The sequence below is a fragment of the Rousettus aegyptiacus genome, unplaced genomic scaffold (genome assembly GCF_014176215.1).
Source record: "Rousettus aegyptiacus isolate mRouAeg1 unplaced genomic scaffold, mRouAeg1.p scaffold_m13_p_2, whole genome shotgun sequence".
NCBI lineage: Eukaryota > Metazoa > Chordata > Mammalia > Chiroptera > Pteropodidae > Rousettus > Rousettus aegyptiacus.
In genome coordinates this window covers 16,891,019-16,899,471 of record NW_023416295.1, presented here as the reverse complement: position 1 = coordinate 16,899,471, position 8,453 = coordinate 16,891,019, and positions in this window count along the sequence as shown.

The window sequence follows — 8,453 nt, the reverse complement described above, 5'->3', positions numbered from 1 at the left end:
CAGATCCGCCAGCACGAAATAGGGGGAAAACGAAATTTTAAATAGACAATCAAGTGTCTGCCGTACATAACATTTGTAAACAAACTGTCTAACTTTTAGCTTTTAGGATTTTTTCCAATATAAAGTATCAAGGTATTTACCTATATCAAGTCAAGTTCTTCAATGTATGTATTCTTTTCTAAAGAAAAAATTTGTTTCTCAGAAGTGCATCATTTCTGAATATAGAAATTCACAAAGAAATATGGAAATATCAATTTTTTTACATTTTCAGGTGTTATATTGCATTCTGACAAATGTAACCATGCATCTCAGTTCTATCAGGATCATGAGAGGTTATGTATTCACCTCAAAAGTAATTATTAAATAACGATGACTTTCAATCTTAAAAGTGTCCTAGTTAAAAGGAAGAAAGGAAGACAAGAAGAAAGAAAGAAAGAAAGAAAGAAAGAAAGAAAGAAAGAAAGAAAGAAAGAAAGAAAGAGAGAGAGAGAGAGAGAGAGAGAAAGAGAAAGAGAAATTGTGTTAGAGGGAGCTCAAGTTTTGAATCTTGCAGACAAAACTTCAAAGTAGTTATTGTAAATATGTTCAAAAAGCAAAAGTAAATCATGTTCAAAGAACTAAAAGAAAATACAATTAAGAATACCAGTAAAGAGAAATTTTTAAAAAACAATCAAATGGAAATTCTAGAGTTGAAAAATTAAATAATGAAAATGAAATATTCACTAAATAGGCTCAACAGCAGATTTGAGATGGCAGAAAAAAATCAGTAAAGTTGCAGATAGATTCATAAGGCTACACAATCTGAAAAACAGAAAGAAAATAGAATAAAGAAAAAATAAACAGACCCTCAAAATATGGGACACCTATAATTACACCAACATATGCAGAATGGGAATACCAGAAAGAGAGGACAAAAACAAATATTGAAAGAGATATTGTCTGAAACTCCCCAAATTTGATGAAAAACATTAATTTATACATCTAAGAAGCTCAATAAACTCTAAGTAGGGTGAAATCAAAGATATCCACAACTAGGCACATCATAGTTAAAATGTTAAAACCTAAACACAAAGAGAAAATCTTAAAAGCAGCAAAAGAAAATGATTTATCATGTACAAGGGAATTCCAATAAGATTAAAGGCTTACTTCTCATCAATGACAATGGAGACCAGGGATGGTGTGATGACATATTCAAAGTGCCTAAAGAAAAAAATAAGTAAAAAGCTGTCAAGCAAGAATCTTACATGTAGCAAAACTACCTTCTGAAAGTAAAGGCAAAAAGAAAAGTATTCCTAAATAAACAAAGACTAAAAAATGTGTTGCTAGCAGACTTGCTTGCAAGAAATACTAAATGAAATTCTTCAGATGGAAAGGAAGTGACATCAAATTCTAATTTGAACGCACATGAAAAAACAGAGTACCAGTGAAGGCAATTATGTAGCAACTACAAAAGATAGTACAACTATATATGTCTTCTCCTTTCTTCCCAATTGATTTTTTAAAAATAATAGCATAAAATAATACCTATAAAGTTGAATTTAGAGGCTTACAGCATACAGAGATATAATACATTTAACAGCAACAGTGCCAAGAAGTGGGGAAGGAAGGCGCTATAGTGGAGGAGGACAGTTACATCAGATAGAGATTCGCATCCACAAGAAGAAATGAAATGGTCAATAAAAATGTCAATATTAGAACGTTGTATTTTTCTTCTATTAATTTCTTTAAAAGACATGAGATTATATAAAGAGAATTCTAATATTGCATTGTTGGATTTGTAACAAGAGGGAATGAGACTATAGAGGAGCAAATTCTCTATACCTCATTGGAATTAAGTTAATATCAATCTGAAGTAGGTTCTGATAAATTAGGAGTACATTTCAATTCCTAGAGCAACCACTAACGAAAAAAATAACTAAAAAACATAGTTTAAAATCAATAAAGGAGTTAAAATGGTATATTAAAAATATCCATTTAATCCAAAAGAAGACAGTAAAGAAAGAACGAAACAAGACATGAGATATAGAAAAAAAAAAATAGCAAAATGGCAGACATACATTCAAATACATCAGTAATAAATTAAATATAAGTGGACTAAACTTGAAAGGCAGAAATTGTCAGGTCTATGCCAATTTGGACAATAAATTATGATCCACCAAAATAGAATATGGTTTTACTAGGTTTCAATGTCTTTAGTGAGTAAAATTCATGCTGAAATACCAGTTCTAACAATGTATTAATAGGAGTTTCTCAAGAATAATTTTAAGAAATTTTGGCCATAAATTTGGTATCAATTTATAGTTATTGAGATCTCTATTTTTATATTTGGAGTCAAGGAACTGAAAGACCAGGGTATTGAATGAGTCATTGATGGGAATGTTAATGTCACCAAGATAATTATAGTTGAAGTAGAAAGACTGTGACCCTGGTGCCAAAATGTCTGTGAACGAGTGATAGTATCTATGAATTCAAAGTGACAAGACTAGAAAATAGAGAGCAGTAGAGCCAGCAGATTTTTTAAACTTCTATGGTTAACATCTGTTATTTACTAGTTATTGTATTAGGCATTCAGGTAAAGACAGACAAGTAAAACATAGTCTCTGCCCATAAACTATAATGGGGTAGACAGCTTTATGAACAAGTTAGTGCAATACAATGTTAAAGGTATTATAATTAAAGTAAGCTGCAAGATAAAGGAAGGGAAATATCATCTACCTGGGGGATGAAGTGGCCAGGGAATGAAGGAAAGATAACATAAGAGCTATATTTGTTCTATCTTGGGATTAATTCATTATGATATTTTATTTTTAGAAACATAGGATACCAAAAAGCTAGGTACTAAAAAAGCCGTAAAAACTAAAAAAAAAAACTAATGGTGGTTATTTAATTAAGGGTAAAATATAATGGAGGCTGTGGTTAAGAAATAATCTCTAGTTCTGATGAATTGGGGACACATGTGATCTAAAATAAACGGCAGAGGAATTCAACATTTGGTCAGGATGGTTGGAAAGACCCAGGTGTTAGCAGATATTTGAAAATGCAAGCAGCTATGTCTGGGAAGAATAAGGTAAAGGGACTGACAAAGAAAAGGCAGAATCCCAATTCTAGCTGTGGACTGGCCTACTTAGCAGATGATTGGAAAAAGAAATGCAAAACTAATGGCCTTTTTGTAAATCTTGACCTAGAATAGAATGCTCATTATTTAAACTGGCACTGCATAGTACCTTGAGCTCCAGTTTCCAGGTTTAACATCCATTGTTTATTCTTGTCTGAATCAATTCTTATTAATATTTTAAAATAGTGATAATTTGACTTGAATTTTATTTTTTTAAAATATTTAGAGGAGCAAAAGTGACTGCTAAAATGAAAAAGATGTGTGAAAATGTTCAATATGACAGGCATTTGTGAACATAATCCATTATATCACTTTTTAAAAATTTCTATTACTGGAATTGGTATATCATGCTAACATATTATTGAATTATTATTATCAAGTTGATAAAAACTTCATTGGGACCGTATAATGTATTGTTTTTGAGAGCAAATTTGATGGTTTTAACAAGTACCCCAGAGACATATGCTGGCAGAATCCTGGGCTCCACAGTGAACTTCCCCACACTCCACCTTAACTTCCCACTTTCATGATCACATCTTGAATATTGTCAACATCTAAACTGTTCCACACCTGAAAACCCACTCTCTAAAACAGTGCTCCCACCCCTCCAGCTTGCCATGACTCATAACTATTCTTCATCCTCACAGTTGACCTGCTGCAGCCTCTCTCTTCCAGCGTGGATTTCATGGCTTAGCACATCAATCACACTTGCCAAAATACCACAGTCTCTTGACTCTTATTCTTTCCTCACCCTCCTCGCAAAATCTCAATCCTGCATGAACTGAATCACCTGCCTTCTTTGTGTCTGTATGAGGACTTCCAAGCTGCTGGAGGAAAATCACCAGCTTTAGCAGTCTCTGTAAATCTACGATCATCAACTTCAGATGGGTTTCAGCTCCGCCTGGCTGTCTTCCACCAGCCTGGCTTCTACCACCACCTCTGCACCGGAGCCGATCTTACTGGACTTCAATGGTATGAGGACGTCGCTATCATAATGGTCACTTTTAGTCTTCTTATAGCCTTTCAACAATATTTAAAATAGTTAACACATTTTTTTCACTCTTTGCTCTTGGTTTTTATGGTATCTTAAGCTACTTTTTCCTTAAGACTTTATCCAAAGTCTTCCTTTCACTCTGCAATTCCTTTCCCCAACTGATCGCATTCAAGAAGATGCTATCACCATTGATATGCTGAGGGGACAGACTTAAATCTGTCTCCTGCCACACCCAGACTTCTCTCTGTCTCATTTCTATTAACAAATTTCTAGGGGAGCTTCAGGGTAGCATGCCCCAAACAGAGCTCTCTATCTCCCACCCCCATCGCCTGCCTCTTTACCACTCTTCCTTTCTCAATCAACGGCAATTGTTCAAAAGAGAAAAGTATAGTTATCTTAGGTTCTTCCTTCTCTTACTTGCCACATCCTATAATCCACTGATCCTATTGATTCTATTTCCTAGCATTACTTGAGTCCATTCACTTTTCCCACCACTATGTAACCACTCTAATCTAAACTACTGTGAATTTCTCTTTTAATCATTTCCTACATTCTTTCCAGCTTCCTTTCAAAGTATTCTCCACACAGCAAACAGCAAGTTGCTTTAATGCAAATCTGATAAGTTAATTACTTATATTACTTGGACTCAAAAGGGTCCTCTTGCCTGTGCACACTCAAGCCAAAATAAGATAAGAGCAGGTGCATTTTCAGCAAAGAAAACAGAGGATTATTTAAGGAATCGTTTCTAAATCCGAGGCACAGGGGAGCTAGTGCTCTCAAAAACCTGGCTTCCCAGTGGCCTCTGGTGACTAGGTTATATAAGGAAAAAGTCGTTAATTGTGGTTGCTATGGGAGTTGGAGGGGAGGGGGCTCTACTGTTTGGTCAAGGCTAGGGCAGGAAGGAATTGAATGTGGCTTCAGGTCCTGATGTCAGTCATGGCATTGTTCTCGCCGGTTTCCAGGGGATGAGGTCCGTGGGGCCATTCCACTTTCAGGAGTCTAAAGTTGAAACATAACTGTGGCTAAAGGGTTATCTTTGTTTTATTAAAGCCTTATTTTGGTGTGAGGTTTAGTTACTACATTCTGGTCATGGTTGATAAACCCGAAGCTTTATTCTTAGATACATTTGACTCTGACCTAATGTCTTAAGGGCTTAATGATTAAAAGGATTGGACATACAATATATGTACAGGTAGGAGGATCTGAGGAAAAGTATGAGAGGGAGCCATAGTCCTAACAGGCTAACCAAAGCTAGCTTGAATTACAGTAAAACTCATATTAAAGAAATAAAGGTCATGGGCGGTTATATTTACAACTCTTCCATTGCTTATTATTGCCCTTAGAAACAAGACTAAAATCCACAGGGCCACGTTTGAATAGACCCGTTTCAATATCTATACTCCAGCTATACTCCTGCCCACGCTTCCTACACTGAGATATTCAAGGCTTCTCCTGGTCCTTCCAGAGATTGTAATCTCTTCCTCTTGGCCTCTGCACGTCCTGGTTTCTCTTTCTGAACCAGTCTCTGCTTCTATCTCTTCCTCTAGAAAATATTTACTTTAAAAATTTGATTATTTTGTTATTAGATTCAAGTATACAGTACATTGGTTACACATTTATATAGTTTATAAAATGATCCCTCTGATTACTCTTGCTCTCCTCTGGCTCCACATCTAGCTGTTACATTCATGCTGACTGCATTCCCTATGCTGTTCTCCCCACCCCCATGACCATCTAAGAACTACTAATTTGTACTTCTTTAACACTTCGCCCCGTTCTCCCTGCCTCCAAACCCACCTCCCCTTTGGCTGTCACCAGCTTGTCCTCTATATTCCGAGTCTGTTTTTGATTAGTTTGTTCTTTCTGTTCCTCAGAGTCTGTATAGAAGTGAAATCATATGGTATTTATTTTTCTCTGTCTGACTTAAAATAACACTTTTTAAAATATGTAAAATACTTTCATCAAGAATCCATCCCCACCCTACCCACACACCCCAGGTAGATTCCTCTTTCATAAGATTTTATTCTCTGCTGCATTGCCAGGTCCTCCCTTCCTTTCTCTGCTGTATCAATCTCATGACATACGAATGTGGTTATTTCTCCTAATTCATTATTTTTTAAAAAAACACATTACTAATCTCTCTGGGCCCGCTTCTACTACCAGCTACCACTCAAACTCCTACTCCTTTTTTAGAGCAGTGGTTCTCAGCTGTGGGTACATGTCCCTCCCCCCTTCCCAGTAGACAGTTGGCAATGTCCGTAGACATTCCTGGTTGTCAAGACTAGGGGATAGAGGTATTACTGGTGTCTAGAAGGTGGAAGCCAGGAATGCTGTAAACACCCTCCAATGCATAGGACGATCAATCACAAAGGAGAATTATCTGGTCCCAAATGTCAATAGTGTTAAGGTTGAGAAACCCTGTTTTAGAGTAAAACTCTTCAAAAGAATGAGCTTTATTCCACATGTCCAATTTCTTCCCTCATTCTCTCTTGAACTCATTCTCACCAGACCTTTGTTCCCACTCCGCCACCAAATCTGTCCTTGTAAAGGTTATCTAAGATCTGATGGTCAACTCTCAGTCCTCATCATATTTGACTTGTCAGCGGTATCGGCCACAGAGTTAACCATCCCCTCTTCCTGAAATATTCCCTCCACTTAACTTCCAGCACAACCCAATCTCCTCATCACTCCATTTTCCTCCAAGATTACAGACTTTTCCTTTTCATCACATGAACTTCAATATTGGAATGTTGGACTCTTTTTCTCCGATTACTCTGCTTCCTCGTTGGTGTCTTCTATTGTCATGCCTTAAATATAATCTATCTATTAATGACTTCTGAATTTATATCTCCAGCCCACAGCTCCCTGCTGGACTCCTCCGACTACCCATTAGACATCTCCATTTGAATGTCTCAAATAGGCAGCTCATGTCCTAATTTAACTTTTGTTCTTCCTCCCAGGGCTACTCTACTTGCAGCTTTCCTAATGTTGGCTGATGTCAACTTTAGTTTTCCAGTCATAGAGGCTAATTAATTTCTTAGTCATCCTTGCTTCCTTCTTCCTCTCATATCTTACAATAAACTTTCAGTAAATCTTGTTGCTGTCCCTTCAGAATATATCTGGAATTGGATTCATTCTCACAATATCCACTGATGTCACCCTGGATCATGCCACTATAGGGAAGGGAGAAACTTTCCCCCACTAGGTTCTTCTGGTTGGTCTAACGATCAAATGATATGAGATGGACTAATAAGATTAAAATGACTGTATTTAATTACATATATATGTATGGGAACCCCACATACATGAGAGAGTCAGAAACACCATGTACATGAGATATTTAGAGACGGAAAGTTAAAATGAAATATGTGTGTCATTCCGAACTAAGAATAGGTAAAACACATTGGGGCTTCAGAGAAAAAGAAAGTCATTTGCAGGAAGATAAGAAAAGCAAAGTTTCGATAATTAGATGTTTGCCCTGCCCTACAGGTAGGTCATAAAATGTTATCTCTGGTAATAACTCTTATTATGGACAAAGCCTCAAATTTAAATTCTTTCAGGGAGAGATAAATTTCTCCTGAGCCTGTAAAGTCCTGATCACATCATCTTCAAATAATTCTTATGCCAAGGAGGCCTGTTCTGAATTCCTTTGCCATTTTCATCTTTCACTCAATATCTAGGCCCTTGATTCTCATACAACCAGAATGAGCATGTTAAAACATAAGCTAGATGCCTGCTCTAAACAATCCAAGGACTTCCTTTCTCACTCAGTGTAAAAGCCAAAGTCTTTACAATGGTCCCGAAAGCCCAGTGCAACCTGACTGCTGATCTCCCTTTTTCTTTCTCTGAGTCTTACTCCCTTTGTTGCAGCCCTATTACCCTCCATGCTATTCTTTAAACAGGATGGACACACTCCCTGTGCAGGGCCTTTGCACTGACTACTCTGTCAGCCAAATACCCTGTGGCTTTCTACTTTTTCCCAATTTTGGTACTTTACTCAAATGCACCTTCTTAGTATGAAGTTCTCTGACAAGCCTACTTAAAATTGTAGCTCCCTCCTGCTCTGCCTTCTTCCCTGTTTTATTTTTCCCATAAGGATAAAGAACCGCCTTATCTAGCACATCATAAATTTTATTCATTTCTTGTGTTTGTTGACTGTCTCATCCTTGAGAATGAAAACTCTATGAAGGCAGAAATTTTTTTTGTCTTTTTGATCCACCTTTGTGTACCCATCGCTTTCAGGCCTGCTGCACAGCAGTTCTTCAGTAAATATTTTTTGAATGAATCTATGAATCCATAAATATCCACAAGATGACACTTGACATAATATCTTTTTTTTTTTTT